Here is a 20,778-nt window from a genome sequence, read left to right as displayed (position 1 = left end):
CCTAGCTCTAATTTGAAAATCATGCCCTGTTGTTCTGGACACCCAGGCCAGAGAAAATATCCTATAGAATCCCTTAAACATTTTAAGCACATTCATTCGATCACCTTCTAAATTCAAGGGAATAGTAACCAACTTTATAGAACCTGTCTTTATAACTTAATCCTTTAAGACCTGGCACCAATTTGGCAAATTTGCACTGCATCCCCACCAAGGCCTGAGGTTCTGTGCCCGAACCAGAAAGCAATACTCCAGATGGGGTGTGATTATAGTTTTGTAGAACTGAAGCATCACTTCCTTGCTTTTGAATTCCAAACCATCAAGATAAAGGCCAACAGTCCATTAGCCAGTTGGATTACTTTTTGCACCTGTGCACTAGCTTTGAGTGATTTGTGTACATGGACACCTCAATCCCTTTGTTCCTCCACAGCTCCTAATCTCTCACCATTTAGAACATATTCTGACTTGTCTTTCTCTGATCCAAAATGGATAACCTCACACTTCCCGGCATTGAACTCCATCTGCCAGCCGTCGGCCATGGCTCAGTGATTGCAATCTCGCCTGAGTCTGTGGCTTCAAGTCCCACTCCAGAGACTGGAGCATAAAATCTAGGCTGACACTCATTGCAGTACTGAGGAAGTGCTGTACTGTCAAAGGTGCCATCTTTCGGATGAGATGTTAAACCGAGGCCCTGACTGACGTTTCGGGTGACATAAAAGAACTCATCATTCTTTTCAAAGATGAACAGGGGAGTTCTCTCTGGTATCCTGGCCATAATTATCCTACAACCAACATCAGTAAAACTATTATTTAGATAGGATTACATAGGATAGCTGGTCATTATTACACTGCTGTTTGTGGGACCAGTGTATGTGCAAATTGAGTGCCACGTTTCCTACATTACAACAGTGACTAGATTACAAAAATACTTCATTGGTTATAAAGCACTTTGGGATGTCCCGAGTTTGTGAAAGACAAAATATAAATGGAAGTTCTTTATTTTGCTATAGTTTTGTCTCCTGCTCCCAACCACACAACTTATTGTGCTTCTACAGACTTGTCATCCACAAACTTGGATATATAAATCTCCATTCCTTCATCCAAGTCATTAATATACATGGTGAAAAGCCGAGGTCTCATTACATATCCCTGGAGAACACACTTGTTATATCCTGCCAATCAGAGTACATTCCTTTTATCACTACTCGGTCTCCTACCAATTACCAATCATGTCACAAAGGTTACCACCAATTCTGTGCGCTTTCATATGGGATAATGATCTCTTGTGCAGAACCTTATCAAGTACCTTCATATTTCTTCATTGCTTATCCAAACTTTATTTAAATGCTGGTGGCAGTCTATTAAAAAAAACTAAGTTAACAAAACAAAGTTAACCAGTTTCCCAATATCATCTTTAAGTTTACATGATACAACTACTGTACAACAAAAAATGACATTTCTCCAAGCAGCAGACAGCATAATCACTGAAACATTCCTCTCCCCCATGTTTTCCCCCTTCTCTCCTGAAGGGTACAATTCCAACAATCCTGCAGACCTTGCCTTTCATGCATGTCTAGGCACAGTTGGTCAGCTATTCAAGTTAGGGGCTCATTATACCCAAGCTTTAACTTTTCTTTATCGGCTGTCTACAAATGTAATCCAAGGCAGTTGACTGCTATGTTGTTACCCCACTAGCAAATGTACATGTATAGTCATTGGGTGAGGACAGGAGTGACCAAAAATCTGATGCCCTTCACAGTCGAGCAGCCTGGCTGACAGACTTGTACCCCAGCAAAGGTCAGTGCTCCAGAAGGTGAGAAAATATGTATTTACATTTAAGGAATTATTATTAAAACACATAAGTATAATTTCTAATTGTGCCAATTTCACTCCAGATTATCTTTCAGAAAACACTTCATTAAAGAGTTCAATTCCATTTTAAAAGTACTTGTTGTAGAGTGTCAGATGTGACTCAGTGGGTGGAACTCTTGCCGGAGTTTGAAAGTTGTGGGTTCAAGTCCCATTCCAAAGAATTGAGCACGAAAATCTAGGCTGACACTCCAGTGCGTGCAGAGGGAGTGCTGCACTGTCAGAGATACTGTCTTTCGGATGAGATGTTCAACTGATGCTCCCTCGGGTGGACTGAAAAGATCCCATGGCACTATTTCGAAGAAGAGCAGGGAAGTTATCCCCAGTATCCTAGCTAAGATTTATCCTTCAATCAAAATCACAAAAAAAAACAGATTATCCGGTCATTATCACATTAATGTTTGTAGAAGCTTGCTGTGTGCAAATTGGGGCCACATTTCCTACATTACAACAATGACTACAAAAGTACTTAATTGGCTGTAATTGGCTTTGGGACGTCCGGTGGTCGTGAAAGGCACTATATAAACGCAAGTCTTTCTTTCTTTCAGAGGGGTGGCATGCTTTAAATGATGCAGAGAATTTTATTTATCTCGAATAGCTGAGAGCTAGACAATCCCATTCATAAAAGCCAAGAGGGGAACTGGTTTATAAAACTAATATCAACACTAACTAATCCCAGAACACTTGATGTTGACACTGGGTTAGGAAACAATGTTCCATTGCTTTATACAACATAGTCACTAAATAAATACGGTTTTACTTATTCAAGATCAATATTGTATAAATTGTGTATGCAAGGCTTAATGATGTAAAGGTGCAAATACTGGTTTCAAAGCTGTATTTCCAAGCATTTTTTTAAAGAAATTGACTGACTCACCCATATAAGAGACATCCAAAACAAAGCACAGTTGATGCACATTTAGTTTTTAAAGCAGCAAAATGGAAAAAGAAAGCAATTGTTTTTTTTACTTCTGGGCTTCTTGCACCCTGGTCTTTGAACCAAAACAAGTGAACATCAGAAAAAACTGTTCTTTTTAGTAAGTGACACAGGACAGATTACATGTCCTGGACTACATCTGTAATCAGTGTGGGCTAGATCGCACAGCTTTAGTGGGAACATTTGTTTCTGTAAAGTCAGCAGAGTGCAACTGCAAACGTAGGATAATAGTAGATATTTTTCTTGTTTGATAGGAAGATTTGTTTTAAGCAAAACAAAAATGTGGGTGTAGTGAATGTAGCTTTAACAAACACATCAGTGTATGCAGTAATCCGTTCTAGTAGATCCATGTCTATGATGGAATGCATGTAATATTAAAACATCTGGAAAAAATGACAAGAGTTTTAAAACCAAGCTTATTTATTTTTTAAATCGAAGGACTGAGTTTATCATGTTTTATGCTCATCTCTTAATTTACAGGACTGCTTCATGTCATCTGCATTTAATATGGCTATGAAAGCTGAACAGATGTAACATTTAAACAGTTTACATTCCTTAGATTGTAGATGTCTCTTTAGCGTGCTATCAAGCAATTTCCCAAATTCATCAGTGTGCTTACATTACCGGCACTGCACAGTTCTAATCCATTAAGAGGTCAGAAGCTCTCGTGTTGGAGCATTTATTGAATCCTAAGCTAATTTGTGCATTTTGTTTTATTTATGCAACAACAAAATTCCAAAATCTGAATTTCCAAACAGGAATTACAAAAAACACAAAGCATTTTGATGATTGTGTAGTTCAAGTAGTTATAAGAGCATCTGTATTTATGCCAGTGTATATTTGCTATTTTAAGAAAATTCTAAAATTTGGGTAAAAAGAACATTGGATAATGATGGGTAGTCTGTATGGTGAAACATGGAAAAATATATCATCAATTGTTAACTGACAATGTAAATTCTTCTCACCTCCTAATCTAACTGCATCACACTCAATAAAATGTCATGATATCACATTCTCAAAAATGAGAGATTTGTTTCAAAGACTAGACAACATGACCAGTTAGTTCTCTATGATTGAATGAGATCAACTATTAGCTGCAATCAGTCAACACAGATTGGCCAATGTAAGCCTACCTTACAGAATTAGGGAAATTGCAGCTCTGATGACATTGGAGCAAAATTACCTAACCAGTCAAATACAAATAAAATAAAAAGAATGCACTATTTTCACCCATGATTTGTTTGAAATACATCATGTGACATTTAATATAAAGATCACAAACAGGAGTGCTTTTCTTCTTTATAACAATCTTAAAAATTTCTTTGCAGAAATAAAAATTGCAGTTGTTTTTTTTGGAGCCAAAGCAAAGGATTCCATACTTAACTGTGACCCTTTGTTGTTTTCAAAATATACATATTTAGTAACATACTCTATGAAATTATTTTCCTGCAAAAAAATTTTATAATCTTAATGATAAACAATTAAAGTTGCACTGCAAACCATATTCTTGCAACAACAAAAAATGCATCTCGATTTTAACTTGCAAAACATACATATGCCTACAGTTACCATGAGGTTAAAATGGGCTGTAGGTAATTCAAATGCCAAAATCCTCTTCCAAAACAAACACAAAAGAAATGAATGTGTTAAAGCTAATCTGTGGCACCATTCAGCGTCCATAAAAGTACACTGTACAGTGTGGGCTTAAGACAGGCATTCAGTTTCATTTTGTCCCAAGATTACTGCAATACATTTAAAATGAAAAAATATGGCAAGTGGAACTTGGCCTACTCTAGGGCTGTATTAGTCCCCCCCCCCCCGCAATGATAGCCATTTATAGAAACACTGAATACACAACCAAAATATTTTATTTAGATGTGCAAGAAGACTTCACTTCATGGTGCTCTTACGTCAGAGAACCATACATTAAAATATATAGTGTTTAGTTAGTCTAGAATTAGTTTTAGACTCTGAGGATTACTTCATACAGTAAAACTACAGTACTGTTTTTGGAACCATGTTAAAAGTGCTGACTGTAACAAAAACTGGGTTGTATTACGTGCCCTGCTCCTGGCAATGTGGTCTCTTGGAATCATGCCAAGGACATTCCCCTGTTGAAAGTCTGGTCGGCACTGTACTAACAGGGCTTGTGCAAAATGGTACACCGACAGATTATATTCATTAAGTAAACAGTTCAAACTAATTTATAACTTAAGAATAGATTGTATCCACACTCTGGAGCCATGGTTATATACTATTCAGTAATCTATTAATTTTAAATTAAGACAAAATTAGGACTAGAGGATATATGTTTAAAATCAATCAGTGAAAAGTACATTTAAAAGTTATACAAGGAAGAACTTCTTTACTCAAAGAGTGATAACTAGTCTAGGTAGTAAAGATAAAAATATTAGGGATGTTTAAATCAAAGCTGTAATGGAAGAGTTAAGATTACCAAGCTTCAATGGGCAAGTTTTCTCATCCTTGGGCTTAAAGTTCTTAGACTGATTTTTTAAATTTAACTAATTAAATGAAAGTGTGAAGTGATGCATTTTGGTAGAAAGAATGAGGAAAGGACATATAAACTAAATGGTACAATCCTAAAGGTGGTGCACAAACAGAGAGACCTGGGGGTATGCATGCATAAATCATTGAAGGTGGCAGGGCAGGTTGATAAAGCAGTTAAAAAGGCTTACAGAATCCCAGGCTTCATAAATAGAGGCATAGAGTACAAAAGTGTGGAAATTGTGATAAACCTGTAGAAAACACTGGTTCGGCCTCAACTGGAGTATGTGTTCAATTCTGGGCACCACATTTTAGGAAGTATGTGAAGGCCTTAGAGAAGGTGCAGAAAAGATTTATGAGAATGATTCCAGGAATGAGGGACTTCGGTTAGGTTGGTAGACTGGAGAAGCTGGGGTTATTCTCCTTGGAGCAGAGAAGGTTGGGCAGAGATTTGATAGAGGTGTTCGAAATCATGAGGTGTCTGGACAGAGTAGATAGAGAGAAACTGTTTCCACTGGCAGAAGGGTCGGGAACCAGAGGACACAGATTTAAGGTGACTGGCAAAAGAACCAAAGGCGATATAAGAAAAAACTTTTTTTTAAACACAGCGAGTGTTTATGATCTGGAATGCCCTGCCTGAAAGGGTGGTGGAGGCAGACTCAATTTTATCTTTCAAAAGGGAGTTGGATAAGTATCTGAAGGAAAAAAAAATCACAAGGCTATGGGGAAAGGGCAGGGGGTGGAACTAGCTGAGGGTCGGCGTGGGCTTGATGGGCCGAATGGCCTTCTTCCGTGCTGTAACCATTCTATGATTCTATGATAGTGAACGATTGCTTACATTGATCCAATGCCTAAAGCAAGGACTGCACACAAACTTCAACTTCATCTAATCCTGGAAAGAAATGTTCCCAACAATATCTTCTAGCAAACAGTTTATGAATGATTGATTACAAGGCACAAGATATTTCAGATTTATGAAATACCAGTTCTCCCGTTAAGTGATTCATTCACCCGCAATAATTATCACATTTCATGTGAATTCAGAGCAATGAAAAAAAATGTTATACCATATGGGGTATGTAACTGAAGGCTAATGGGTCCATGAATCAAATGTTTGTTGGTATTGGCAAGATTGTCAGTTTAGGATATTTTCTACCCTTCTTTATTCAAGAGATTGGGTAGGTGAACTGCTCCCAGAGTTCTGCTCAGTGCCTCATCACAACAACATTGCGGAGATCAGTCATAGAGTTATCTTTTAAAACTTTTGTAAAGTTAGGACCATTTCAATTGAGGTTAAAGTTTGGAGTGACCAAAATATTTTTTCTACAAAATAATCTGGATTTAGAAGTCAATTGAATGTCTGGCAGTGCAAACGAACTTATATTAACTTGCGGGCGAGTCACTATCAAAAAAAGTGTAGTTTTTCGATCTGCTCAATGGAGCTCTTTCTTGGTACAACGTCAACTTTAAACATTTCCATTTTCAGTTGATATTAGAATTTAACATGAGCCAAATCAATTCTCAACAGGGCTCTGCATGGTATTCAATGCCAGTTAATCTAATGTAGGGATTGCTCTGGCCATTCTCCAATTTGCAAATTACTAATGCTGGGCTTTATGTGGCTAAATATATTTACAAATGGATAAAAAGCTGGTGAAAAAAAGCACTGTGTCACAACATCACAGTACTATGACATCTGAACTTCAAATGTAATACCTTCACTGACCATCTAGTTTTATGGCCTATTAATATTTTTTTCAGGTAGCTGTTGCTCAGTAATGGGTAGTCATCCTATATACGCTGTGATCTAGTTCTCCAAATTTAAAAAAGAACCTGATCTTCGTCTTCATCTGCAAATCAATGCCTACAATTTTTTTAAAGCTGATCAATCTTTTAAATCCTTCAAGATGCAAATATTTGAAAATCATAACATATATTCTGCTGAAAAATTTCTAATGCTAGTTGTAATTTTGAATTACCTGCATATAAATGTCTGGAACTGCAGGATCTCTCTTAATTTACTGAACTATATGAATTAACTCCAAATAACTCAGCAGAAAAATATAAGTAGTGCTTCATCATCTTTCTCAACCCTAGCACTGACTGTCGTCAGATTGCTTGTCCGACATCCAGTCCTGGATGAGCTGAAATTTCCTCCAATTAAGATTGGGAACACCAAAGTCATTGTCGTCCTCATGTTCAAATCCCTCCATGACCTTGCCGCTTCCCAGTCCTGTAACCTCCTCCAGACCTATAATCCTGCGAGAACTCGGTGTTCCTCCAATTCTGGCCTCTTGTCTTGGCAGTCATGCTTTCAGCTATCTAGGCTCTAAGCTCTGGAATTCCCTCCCTAAACCTCTCCTCCTTTCAAAACCTTCTTAAAACCTACTTCTTTGGCCAAGCTTTTTGTCACCTATCCTAATGTTTCCTTCTTTGGCTCCGTGTCAATTTTTGTCTGATAATGTTCGCATGAAAAGCCTTGGGTCGTTTACTAAGTTAAAGGCACTATATTAATGCAAGTTGTTATTAAGTTCCACAGAAGGTTTAGGTTTGATACTTTGTACTGAGTAGCCAATCTCAGGGTGGCAGTGGTGGTGAGTAGCATCCCAGGCTAGGTAAGTGGGGGAAAAAAGCCAAGCTGAGCTTCTGTTGGAAATTTGAGTGTCATTATAATTTGATAGTCAAGTAATTTACCATCAGTATTTATTGGTTAAGCTCACATATCAAGAATAGCCACTTGGGCAAAGTACTAGAGTCACCGCTTTCAAGAAAGAAAGGATAAGAGGTGAGAAAAAATATGAATAAATGTCCTATTTTGATGCATAAATATTAATTCAGTTCTAGGGGTAATCTACATCTCAGCTTTCATTATAATTATGATCCCTCCCTTAGTGTCTCAACAAATGTATCCAGTAAGTAACTGAACCACACAGACCACAAAAGTCTAAGGTTCGAACCTGGAACTATGCCAAGTTAGCTGATCTCAATCAGGGTGATGGTTGGAGGAGGGGGCTACAACTGCCCTCAGCACTCCTGGGTTAGGGAAGGGAAATGAACCATAGCACCCACTCTGAAATTTGTGTGCACATGTTTGGAGTGGATTACAGTAAATACAGCTTCAGGCTCAGTTGTGATGTCCCCAGAGTTGAGGAGCCTACTAATAGTCACTGCTGAGGCTCATGTGAATAATGGTAGGGAATGTGCAACATTCTTGTTAAATTTAGAAAGTAAATTTCAAGTGAAGTATTCCCGATACCTTGGTAGAACTACCATTTTTAGTGTTGCCGAGCTGCAGCTGAATGTGCCAACCCATTTGCAGTCTGACCCAGTTTCAAGGGCTCACCATCATGTCTGTTATTCTAGCTGGCTAGGTTGAAGTGCATGTGATAAACGGTAAACAAAAACAAACTTAAAATAAACCTTCTATAATAGAAACCTTCCACTCTTTTAAAGAGGTACAAAAATTACACAGTATAATTCAGTGAAAACGATAGAGATAATGCTGAACAGTCAACTTCACTTGGCACAAGTCATTGAAAACATGTAACAAAACATTTCCAATCTTATCCTGCAACCATGCTTTACCTCCTCTGCATGTGCTTTTAGAGAATCTTTCTGTTCTTGTATCAGTATTACAAGAAAAGGCTGCAAATGTACTCAGCAAAAAACAAATTCAGAACAACACAAAATGAAATGTTAGGAAGCTTACTTCTTTAGCAATGTTCTATATACGTCATCTTCATCTACAGAGAATAAAAATCATAGAATCTTACAGCACAGAAGGAGGTCATTCAGCCAGTCATGCCTGTGCCGGCTCTTTGAAAGAGCCATCCAATTTAGTCCCACATCCTAGCATTTTCCCCATAATCTTTCAAACTAGTTCTCTTCAAGTACATGTCCAACTGCCTTTTGAATCTTCCGATGGAATCTGATTCCACCACCTTTTCAGGTAGTGTGTTCCAGATCTTAACAATCCTCCATGTGAAAAGATTTCTCCTCACTTGCCCTCTAGTTTTTTTGCCAATTATTTTAAATCCATGACCTCTGATTATCAACCCACTTTCCAGAGAAAACCGTTTCTCCCTATTTGCTCAATCAAAACCCCTCAGAAGCATTCTACAATTAGCAAAAATGCCTATTGTCCAATGGGCTGTTTGTACAAACACATTAAATAAATCGGAACAGCTCATCATTAGAAGATACACCTACATATGAGGGAAATCTATTCTTGGTAATTGGATTTTTAACAGTACTGACATCTACTCTCAAGGTAGCTCATCCGAAGCCAAAATTCAGCCAGTAAACAGCAATTTAAGTTAGATGATTAATAAACAGAACAGTGCAATAAAAAGTTAGGAAATTTAAACAAACAATGCTGAGGTTTAAAACAGACTTCATAAACATATATCCAGGACTTTAAAACAGGAGGTTTTTAATTTCAATTGTATCCCATCTAAATCAAGAATCAAAACCTCACTTTTTCAGCAATGCTTTTTTTCCTCCCTTATCCCCAAGGTAGTTTCCTTTGTCCCCAAGCTGAACATTGAAAGTGTTGAAAAACTGTAGTTATCTTCACAACTTCCACAAGCTGCATTTGGACTGTTTGAGTAAAAAGGAAAACTTACATTTATATAGCCCCTTTCATGACCCCAGGACATCCCAAACTGTTTTACAGCCAATGAAGTACTTTTGAAGTGTAGCCACTGTTCTAATGCAAGTACAGCGTGAGCAACAACCTCTGGTGATTGTGGCACCGCTTCTGCCTCGTCTCCCAGCACAAATGGACACACACAAACACACACACACACACAATCAGATGGGCAATGCCTTCGTGTACTGGTAATATGCAATCTTGAAAGAACTCGTTCTTAGCACTCATGGTTCCATTAGAGTTACAACAAGTATCCTCTCATCCTGTCCCCAATCTTCCCTACACACAACACATACTTAAATTTATAAAGCATTAACAAAATAAAAAACTGTTCACTTTTATTTCTATGCAACAACCAGGGCAGGAACAATATGCACAAGTTCAACAACAACTTGCATTTGGTACATTTAACATAGTAAAACATTCCAAGGCACTTCACAGGAGCATAATCAGACAAACACTGACACTGAGCAAAATAATGTATCAGGACAGGTGACAAAAACCTTGGTCAAAGAAGTAGGTTTTAAGGAGGGTCTTAAAGGAGGAGAGAGGTGTGGCGAGGCGGAGAGGTTTAGGGAGGGAATTCCAAAGTTTAGGGCCTAAAGGTACGGCCGCCAATAGTGGGGTCAAGGAAGTAGGGATGGACAAGAGGCCTGAGTTGGAGTAACCCAGGAGTTCTCAGAGGGTTATAAGGCTGGACGAGGTTAGAGATAGAGAACGGTGAGGCAATGGAAGGATTTGAGCATGAGAATGAGAATTTTAAAACGGAGGTGTTTGGGGACAGGGAGCCAATGTAGGTAAGTGAACACAGGGGTGATGGTGAACGGGACTTAGTGCGAGTTAGGATACGAGAAGCAGAGTTTTGGATGAGCTTAAGTTTGAGGGTGGAAGATGGGAGCATGTAACTTGGAAACTGCAGATTCGTTACTGTAATTTCAGAATCACCTCAAAACACCCTTAGCGTGATAATTACATACAAAGGAGCAGAAGTGAAAAAAAGAACTTCTCTCTGAAAACAGAACTTCGCAACACAGTGGTGGTTGAAAGTCACTATATTATACACAATATGCTTTGAACTATTGACATGTGACACCATATACTGTACAGCACTAAAAATATACCACCATCACATGCCAAACTGGTCAAGCAATACCGACAGAACCATTACTTTTACTATCAGTTATAAATGGAAATAAAATGACTTAACAACATAGAGTTCAAATTTGGTAAGAATCACAATCATGTGCTACATTTCCCATTGTGCTCCCTGTAAAAATGTACTGATAGTCAATCCTGAAATCCTATGTTAAATGCACTCTGATTTCAGCAGAGCCTGGCAATCATGATCTTAAGTTATTCACTAAATTATTTACTACAGATCTATATTGCTTATATACACTCAATCTCGGATGCAGCACCCAGAGCCCATTTTCCCACCTGCGTTAAGGCCAAATTTCCGAAGAATTAATTTTACGACTTTCATCCTCCTCTTCAAATTCTTAAGTAACTTAGCTGCTCCTTTCCTCTGATCTCCTCCAGCAGCTAATCCCTGCGCATACCCTCTGCTACTTGTCTATTTATTCTTCCCCACCATTGCTCGCTGCTCCTTCAGCCACTATGGCCTTGCCCTCTGAAACTCCCTCCATTGCTACTTCTCTTCCTCCCTTAAAACATTCCTTTTTGTGTTTCTTTTACCTCTTGACTTCCATCTCTTTCTCCCTTCTGCTTGGTGTCCTCTTGATTATTCACCACCCAATAAAATGCTCCAAGATGCTTCCCTGTGTATAAGTGCTATTTAAATCTAAGCTGTTGTTGGTCTATAGCTAGAATCACAATTAGGCGACTAACAAATTTAGACAGGCGACAACACAGCCTACTAGCCTAAAAGATGAATTTACACATTGGAGTATTTTTTGAACTTACAGAATGCTATTTGTTTTGAATATGCAGTAGTTACTATACATGGTAAAAGAAACACTTCCACAAAATTCCAAATTCCAGCATTGCTTACTTATGTGTCAGTACCTAGATAACAGTCTCTCCCAGTACGATCTTATTTCTGTATAGACAAATGACCTACCCAAGGCTATAACAACACAAACAGTGACTGCTGTTCACAATCGTTATTCACAGAACAGTTGCTGAATGCAAATTTGTGTAACTCCTATTCATAAGGTTACACAAAGAAATGCCAGTCTTTGTGCAGTTCCATTCGCACATATTTAAGCAAGGATAGCATCAGGATTTTAGTCAGTTGCAAAAATATGCATAACAGCCTGCTTGCCCAGATCAACTGTACAAAAGACACTAGATCTTCTTTATAAGGTTCTCTAATATTTCCTGGTCTGATATAGAATGGTTGTTTATAGTTCAATCACAAGTAAAATATCCCATTTACAAAATGCTTCTTTGTACAATTCCATAGAGTGTTGGGAGGGGGAGGGGTAGGTCCATTGTATATACAATATTCCCACCCCCATTTAGAAAAGTGCCCTCTGGGGATCATTACAGGCAAAAACTGGAATCTTCAATGGGATAGTCACATGACACCATATTTTTCAGTGCTACCTCCTGGGTGAGTCACTAGACAGATACATGCATCAACAGATACCCTATATAATTCCAAAAACTGACGGCCAAGGACACTTTAGGGTCATTGCTGGAAGATCTGTATTTTAGCATTTCCAGTATTCAAAAAAGTTTTTTTCCCCTCAATCCAAGGCTTTGTCAGTAAAATCCACCTACTCCTATGCATGTTTCAATTAATATTTTTGCTGTACTACCTTCACACCGATAGTTTACATCTTCAGTTGTTTTACAGTCCATACACAAATATAAATGTGTGCCGATTGGAAGCAGATGTTCTGCAAGTACTAGTTGCCAGTTATCAACACACCACCTTAAAGCATGAATATATTTACATGTTATTTTAAAGGAAAACATACTAAGATGGCTGCAGCAGTAAATAGCAATGATTCAAAAATATTTTGCTTTAAATTGTCATTGCTGACAGGGAACGAATTATAGCAATGCTTTCATTGGTAGAGAGATCTATAAATCACCAACATATGAGTTACAGAGGGCTTTTACACAAATAGAAAGTCAACTGTAACCCTTTCACTGGTGTGTTTTGCTTATTCTATGGGCCTGGCTGAATTATAAAAACATCCTTCAATGAAACTTAGAAATGCTTCGGTTGTTTCAAGGCGGTCTGGCTCCTCCTGCGATAACATCAAAAGTATTATACCGTACTGCCTCTATCATATCTGTGTGATCCAGGAAAGATCACTAGTTAATTATTAATCACTATGAAAGGATCTGTACTTCTCGAACTTGTTGCCAAAATGGATGTTTGCACTTTTAGAAACCTCATGCCATCTCTAGCCTAAAGACTTGGGTGGAGATTCACGACTCCCAAGCTCCTCGCCCGTGTGATTTCGGACACGCGTGACTGCTTCTTGAGTCGCACACGTGTGAATTCTCAATCTTCTGCGACCACTCAAACAACTAGCCACAAAACAGATAGTGATCGGCTCCCCACAGTGTCAACCATGGAGCGCAGTCACTGGCGGGTTTTGAGCCGAATCAAGCTCGGGTAAAATGTGTTGACGGTATTACTGATATCAACACATCGATCGGTTCCACTCAAACCCAGTATTTTTCTCCCCTCAAACAAACATTCTCATTTTAGTCCCACCGCATTGAACTTGAATAAAGAAAATTCCGTCTGAGGAATTAGCAACATCACAGACCAGGACACTTCTGCGAGTTTGAGAGAGAGAATGAAGGATAAAGAAGCCAAACCCTCTGCGTTATAGGAGGCTGCACGGCCGCTTGGATTCTCGGATGTGTGCACTATTTTTACAAGGCTCCAATATAATGGTCGCTGCGAGTGCCGCCAAGGGAGAAATGGCCTGACGCCACTGATCCTTTCGGGTCTGCAGAAATTCGGGGGGAGGGAGGGTTGGTGGAAGAAAACAAAAAGATACTAAAGGCACCAACCTACCGAGATTTAAAACTCGACGCATCGGGCCCTTCTGCCGCGGCAACAAAAAAAAGCCCTCGAACAGGGACACACAACACACACACACAAAAATAAATAACACAAGATGAACAAACTGCAGCTTTAATCCTTTCCCAATCCACAAATGGCACTCACGCTTTCAACGAAAGCAGTCCGCTCGCTGCCCCTTTAACCCGCGACAAAACCGGGTAAATGTTTTTTTTTAGCGCAGATCCATTGCGCCCGGTTGGAAATCCGAAAGTTGGCCAAGTAACTTTCTAAAGTTGACCTCCGCCATAACTAGGCGAAAAAGTTGTCGCCCGGTGACATCATCATATTCCCCACTTGAACTGCTCACACACACTGCCAACTGTTGCGATCGCAACTCTTTCACATTGCACTCTGCATGGGATGCTGGGAGAAAATGTTAGTGATTCAAACTTATTTTTCAAATATCTATATTTAAAAAGAAAATGCTCATTTCGAACCGTTTGTGTGAATTGCTGCGATTGCACGATGCACAGTCGCCTTTCTGCATTCGGTGCAAATACCTGCACCGACACACACACACACACACAAGAATTCGAATCACACGAAGCCTTGAGCTTTTTCAACATTGCAAGAAGCTGCTGATCTTTATGCTAGTGGTGTTCACAGGCCATGGGAATTATGCATTTGTTTTTCGTGGGGGAGGTATAACTCTTTTAATTGCACCCTTAAGGAGACAACAAAAGTGCCCCCTTTTTAGAGGGGCACACAAACAGTAAATCTAATCATACCAAAGGAAATTTAACAAATTAAATCATAATATTATTCAGGAGAGGTGTAGTGTTTAACAGGTTAATTTAAGAAGTTAAAGTTTTCTATTTCTTCCTCCAGTGTTGAGAGACTAGCGCCCTGATGACGCCAGACTGTTGAAATAAGATCTTGATGGTCCAGAATTACAGCCACGATCAGCATGTTACTGGGGCACAAGGACAGTACACTGCAAATAGCAAGTGAAATTCCACCGAGGTCATTTGACCAACCCTGCCTGTTAGCTGCCACCGCAGCACTACAGAATTAGGGCGTGTTTATACTGTAGCTGCCCGAGTCCCCCACTTTCACAAAACATTTAACACGACTCTATGTGTACGTTTATAAATGTGCAAAGGGGCCAATTGATCAGCTGAACAGGTTTTAAAACATTGTACATAAAGTACTGCAGATGCTGAAAATCTGAAACAAAAACAGAAAATGCTGGAAAACACTCAATCGGTCAGTCAGCATGTGTGGAGAGAACAGACAAGTTGTTTCAGGTAAAATCCCTACCTGTTCTAATTTGCTGAGTGTTTCCAGAATTGTCTACCTTTTAAAAGCAGTTTCACACCATGTGATGTGAGCCTGGTTACTCTTGGGGTATCACACTGCTCCCTTCTAGAGCCAGGTTGAGACCAAACTTTGGAATTATGCTGGTGCTCTTGTGTCGCTGCTTATTTAAAATTAAATTACTCCATTACTGTTCCCCTAACGTTGAAGATAATACTTCCAATGTATTATCTAAACATAAATATATATCCTCAATTTCAAGGAATGCTAGTCAATCTCTTGTGGAGTTCCACAAAAGCAGTCAGGACCAAGTGTAGTCTTCAGAGGAAAAGTGATTAGAGGGGAGGGGATAATTGGACCAAGTCATGCAGATGCAAGACTGGGGGGGCAGATGGATTTGGGGGGGGAGTGAGCGAGGGAGACTGGGGGATTGACGATTGGGCGGGGGGAGGGTTGAGAGGGAGACTGGGAAATGGGATGGGTGGGTCTGGGCCCCAACAATTCCTGCAGAGCCAGGAGCTGCAGCTGCAACATGCTGAGTGGAGCGGCACCGAGAGAGGAGCACATAAAATCTGTGGATAGCGAAAGATTTGTTTCGACTGATGAGTGAATGGGGAACTGGGGGCCGGCGGAGACCAATCATTTTCACTGGAAGAACCTTGGGAGAAGGGAAAAGGAAGGTTTTTGAACTGAGACCATGGGATGCTTCACCGGAAGTAGCTATTGAGACAGAGATTAGAAAATTATTTAAGAGGAATTGAGATAAGTATTTGAAAAAGAGGAGAGAGATGGTGCTGTTAAATATGGCATCGACTGGAGAGCTAGACCACACCTTGTGCAATGCAAGGGGATTCTGGCTGTACTAAAATGGTGAATATCGCAGGTTATAGGATTACTACTAGTTACAGGTAGGATATCAGGGGGTTGTACCTATTACTACCAATTCCCTATAGACTATCAGTGAGCTATTGTATTACTGTTGGTTATGAGGTTAATCTGAGTGTTACCAGTATTACTATTAGTGGTGCAATTTCAGTGAGTTACTATTAGTTACTGGTGGAATGAAAGTTCTTCACACCTCTGGTTTTCTCCCTGTGAATCCCTCTCCCACCCTCAATTTCCCCTCTGGTTCTCGGAACTTCTCATATAACAGCTGCTGGCGCAAAACAGTGAGCAAGATACTAAACTACAGGGGAGCCAACCTTTATAAGATAGATACAATAACATTTGCAGATGTCACATGATCAGGCATCATGTGGCCAGGCGTTGCATGATCAAATCTCTAGGAATAACTCCAATCAGAGTTAGCAGCCCTATACATAGGTAATTTCCCTTATAAACGTGGATTTAGAATTTATAAGGGGAAAAGTTGGCAAAAGTGTGTTCTGTTTGGTTGTTGCCACATTCTCATTTATATCTCACTTAATTTTTTTGGTTTGAAATACAACTTTGCATTTTTATTCTAAGATTTAATAAGAAAGTGTAGAAAATTCAAATCATTCTAATAATCATGATCAACAAAACATTTAAGCACAATTTTAGAATCAGCATTGGACTCCTGTCTCAAGCCTGTGCCTTTCCCTCTGGAGTCCACCAAGAATCTGTCCTTGCTTTCCTTCTCTTCTTCATCTGCATACATGACAAATAAGGTTGGTGAGCTGCAGGCACCAGTTGGTTATGATATAGTAGCAATAATGGAGACGTGGCTCAAACAAGGGCAGGAATGGGAACTTAACATTCCTGGCCACAATGTATTCAGGAGGAATAGCAAAGGAAAAAAAGATGGGGTGGGGAGTTGATGGCAGTATTGATCAAAGATACTGTTACAGCTCTGGAAAAGGATAATGTGCTTGAGGATTCAAAGACAGAATCTATTTGGATGAAGTTAAGGAATAGAAGATGAGTTGCTACACTGCTGGGTGTATGCTGGTGAACTCCAAACAGTGGGAAGGAGATGGAGCAGCATATCTGCAAGCAAATTTCAGAAAGATGTAAAGACAATAGAGTAGTGATACTGTAATCAGTGACTTCAATTATCCTAATATAGACTGGGGGAAAAAAATTATGTAAAGGTCAAGGAGGGGGAGGAATTTCTTAGATGTGTACAGGAGAACTTTCTTGATCAGTATGTTTCCAGCCAGAAGAGGAAAGAAGCAGTGCTGGATCTAGTTCTGGAGAATGAAGTGGTGCAAGTGGAGCATGTCTCAGTGGGAGAGCATTTTGGAAACTGATCACAATATCATTCGGTTTAGAACGGTTATGGAAAGGGATAAAGAACAATCAAATGTGATGATACTTAACTGGAAAAGGGCTCATTTCAATGAGTTGAAAAGGGTTCTGGCTTTGACCAGGTAGACTGGAAACAAAGATTGGTCGGTAAAACAGTAAATGAGCGATGGGAAACCTTCAAAGAAGAGTTAGTTGGGTAACAGACTAAACACATTCCTAAGTGGGGAAAGGAAGGGCATCAAAAACTGGAGTTCCCTGGATGACTAAAGATATTGAGATTAAAATTAAACAGTAAAAGGAGGCTTATGATAAATGCCATTCATAATTCAGTGGACAATCAAACAAAATACAGAGTGCAGAGGAGATCTGAAAAGGAAGTAAGAGGGCCAACGAGTATATGATTCGATGTACGAGATGAACGAGTAAAGATTAGCAGGTAACATAATTGGGACACTAAAGTCTTTTACATAAGATTATGTAGGATTATACGACACCGAAACAGGCCATTCGGCCCAACTAGTCCATGCCAGCACTTATGCTCCACTCGAGCCTCCTCCCGTCTTTCCTCATCTAAATCTATCAGCATAACCCTCTATTCCTTTCTCCTTCATATGGTTGTCTAGCCTCTCCTTAAAAGCATCTATATTATTCGCTTCAACCATATTCTCACCACTCTTTGGGTAAAGAAGTTTCTTCTGAATTCCCTATTGGATTTCTTGCTAACTATCTTATATTGATGGCCTCCAGTTATGCTCTTCCCCACAGGTGGAAACATTCTCTCTGTATCCACTCTATCAAAACCTTTCATAATTTTAAAGACCTCTATTAGGTCAACCCTCAGCCTTCTTTTTTCAAGAAAAGAGACCCAGCCTGTTCATCCTTTCCTGATATGTATACCCTCACATTTCTGGTATCATTCTTGTAAATCTTCTCTGCACCCTCTCCAGTGCCTCCACATCCTTTTTATAATAGGGCGACCAGAACTGTACGCAGTACTCCAAGTGTAGTCTAATCAAGGTTCGATACAGGTTTAGCATAACTTCCCTACTTTTCAATTCTATACCTCTAGAAATAACCTCTAGTGCTTGGTTTGCTTTTTTTTACGGCCTTGCTAACCTGTATCTAAACTTTTAGTGACTTGTGTATTTGTTCCTCTACCCCACCTAGACTGGCACCCTGCAAGTAATAAGTTACCTCCCTATTCTTCCTATCAAAATGTAATACCTCACATTTATCTGTGTTGAACTTCATTTGTCAATTATATGCCCATTCTGCAAGTTTATTAATGTCCTCCTGTAATTTGTTGCAGTCCTCCTCAGTATTGGCTATGACTCCCAATTTGGTGAGACCTGCAAATTTAGAAATTGTTTTTGATTCCAAAGTCTAAATCATTAATATAAATTATCAACAACAGTGGTCCCAGCACTGATCCTTGTGGAACACCACTACCCACCTTTTACCTCTAATCTCTGCTTTCTGCCTTGAAGCCAGCTAGCTATCCATTCTGCTACTTGTCCCCTGACTCTGCATTCTCTGACCTTGTTCATCAGACTATTATGAGGTACCTTATCAAAGGCCTTTTGAAAATCTAGATAAATTACATCTACTGTATTACCATTGTCTACACCCTCTGTTACCTCTTCAAAAAATTTAATGAGGTTGGTCAAACAAGACTTTCCCTTTTGAAATCCATGCTGACTATTCATTATCATATTTTGGTTTCTAAATGTTCTTCTAAAGTCTTTTAGAAACATAAAAAGAATAAAAGGATAGTCACAGGAAGGGTCGGGCTGATTTGGGACCAAAAGGAAATCTTCTTGTGGAGACAGAATGAGGTACTAAATGAGTGCTTTGCATTTGTCTTCACAAAAGAGAATGCTGGCAATGCCACAGTAAAGAAGGAAGGGTAGAGATATTGGATAGGATAAAAATAGATAAAGAGGAGGTACTTAAAAGGTTGGCAGCAATCATAGTAGAAAAGTCACTTGGGATGCATCTAGGTTGCTAAGAGAAATAAGGGTGGATATAGCAGATGCACAATCTTGCAATCCTCCTTGGATGTGGGAGTGGTGCCACAGGAGAGCTACAAATGTTACACCCCTGTTTAAAAAAGAGAAGGATAAACCCGGCAACTACAGGCCAGTCAGCCTACTGTTGGTGGTGGGGAAACTCTCAAGAGACCATAATCCGGGACAAAATTAATTATCAGTTGGAAAAACATGGGTTAATAAATGAAAGCAAGCACGGATTTGTTAAAGACTTGATTGAGCTCTTTGTTGAAGCAACGGAGAGAGTTGATGAGGACAGTGCAGTTAATGTTATGTATATGGACTTTCAAAAGGTGTTTGATAAAGTGCCTGATATGAATCACACAGGATTGAAGGGGAAGTGGCAGCATGGATACGAAATTAACTAAGAGACAGAAAGCAGATAGAAGTGTGAACGGTTGTTTTTCAGAATGGAGGAAATATACAGTGGTGTCCCCCAGGGGTCAGTATTAGGACCACTGCTCTTTTTGATATATATATTAATGACCTGGACGTGAGTATAAAGGGCCTCATTTCACAGTTTGCTGATGACACAAAACTTGGACATGTAGTAAACAGTGAGGAGGATAGTAGCAGACCTTAGAAGGACATAGACAGACTGGTAAAATAGGCAGGCAGATGAAATTTAATGTAGAGAAGTGTAAAGTGATTCATTTTGGAAGGGAGAATGAAGAGAGATAATATAAACAAAATGGTACAATAGTAAAGGGGATGCAGGAACAGGGAGAGGGTTCACATACACAAATTTTTGTAGGTGGCAAGACAAGTTGATAAGGCTGTTATAAAAGCATATGGGATCCTTGGCTTTATAAACAGATGCAAAGCGTGCAAATGCAACAAAGTTACGCTAAATATTTATAAATCGCTGGTTAGGCCTCAGCTGGAATGTTGTGTTCAATTCTGCGCACCACAGTTTAGGAAGGATGTCAACACCTTAGAGAGAGTGCAGAGGAGATTTACTAGAATGGTACCAGGGAAGGGGGACTTCAGTTATTTGGCAGGTCGAAAGAAGCTGGGAATGTTCTCCTTTGAGCAGAGAAGGTTGAGGGGAAATTTAATAGAGGTGTTCAAAATTATGAAGGGTTTTGATAGAGTACATAAGGTGAAACTGCTTCCACTGCCAATGGGGTGGTAACCATAGGACACAGTTTTAAGGTAATTGGCAAAAGAATCAGAATTCTTATGAGCAGAATTGTTTTTTACTCAGTGGGTTATTGTGATCTGGGTTTTG

General features: G+C 39.4%; 1 protein-coding gene across 3 annotated transcripts in view; it reads right to left on the bottom strand.

The window, feature by feature from the left end:
• The window catches only part of LOC139277208 (RAF proto-oncogene serine/threonine-protein kinase-like), a 71,868-nt gene extending 57,555 nt beyond the window's left edge, over positions 1-14,313 (bottom strand). For 2 of the 3 annotated variants that reach the window (XM_070895356.1, XM_070895358.1), the window contains exon 1: positions 14,119-14,313. The gene's annotated coding sequence lies outside the window, so the exon portion shown is untranslated. Of the gene's footprint in view, positions 1-9,933; positions 10,057-14,118 lie in introns of those variants that run through there. The other variant, XM_070895357.1, reaches the window with a different exon arrangement.
• Between the last annotated feature and the right edge of the window lie 6,465 nt (positions 14,314-20,778).

The sequence above is a fragment of the Pristiophorus japonicus genome, chromosome 12 (genome assembly GCF_044704955.1).
Source record: "Pristiophorus japonicus isolate sPriJap1 chromosome 12, sPriJap1.hap1, whole genome shotgun sequence".
Classification (NCBI taxonomy): domain Eukaryota; kingdom Metazoa; phylum Chordata; class Chondrichthyes; family Pristiophoridae; genus Pristiophorus; species Pristiophorus japonicus.
This window is presented reverse-complemented; position numbering and strand designations above follow the sequence as displayed.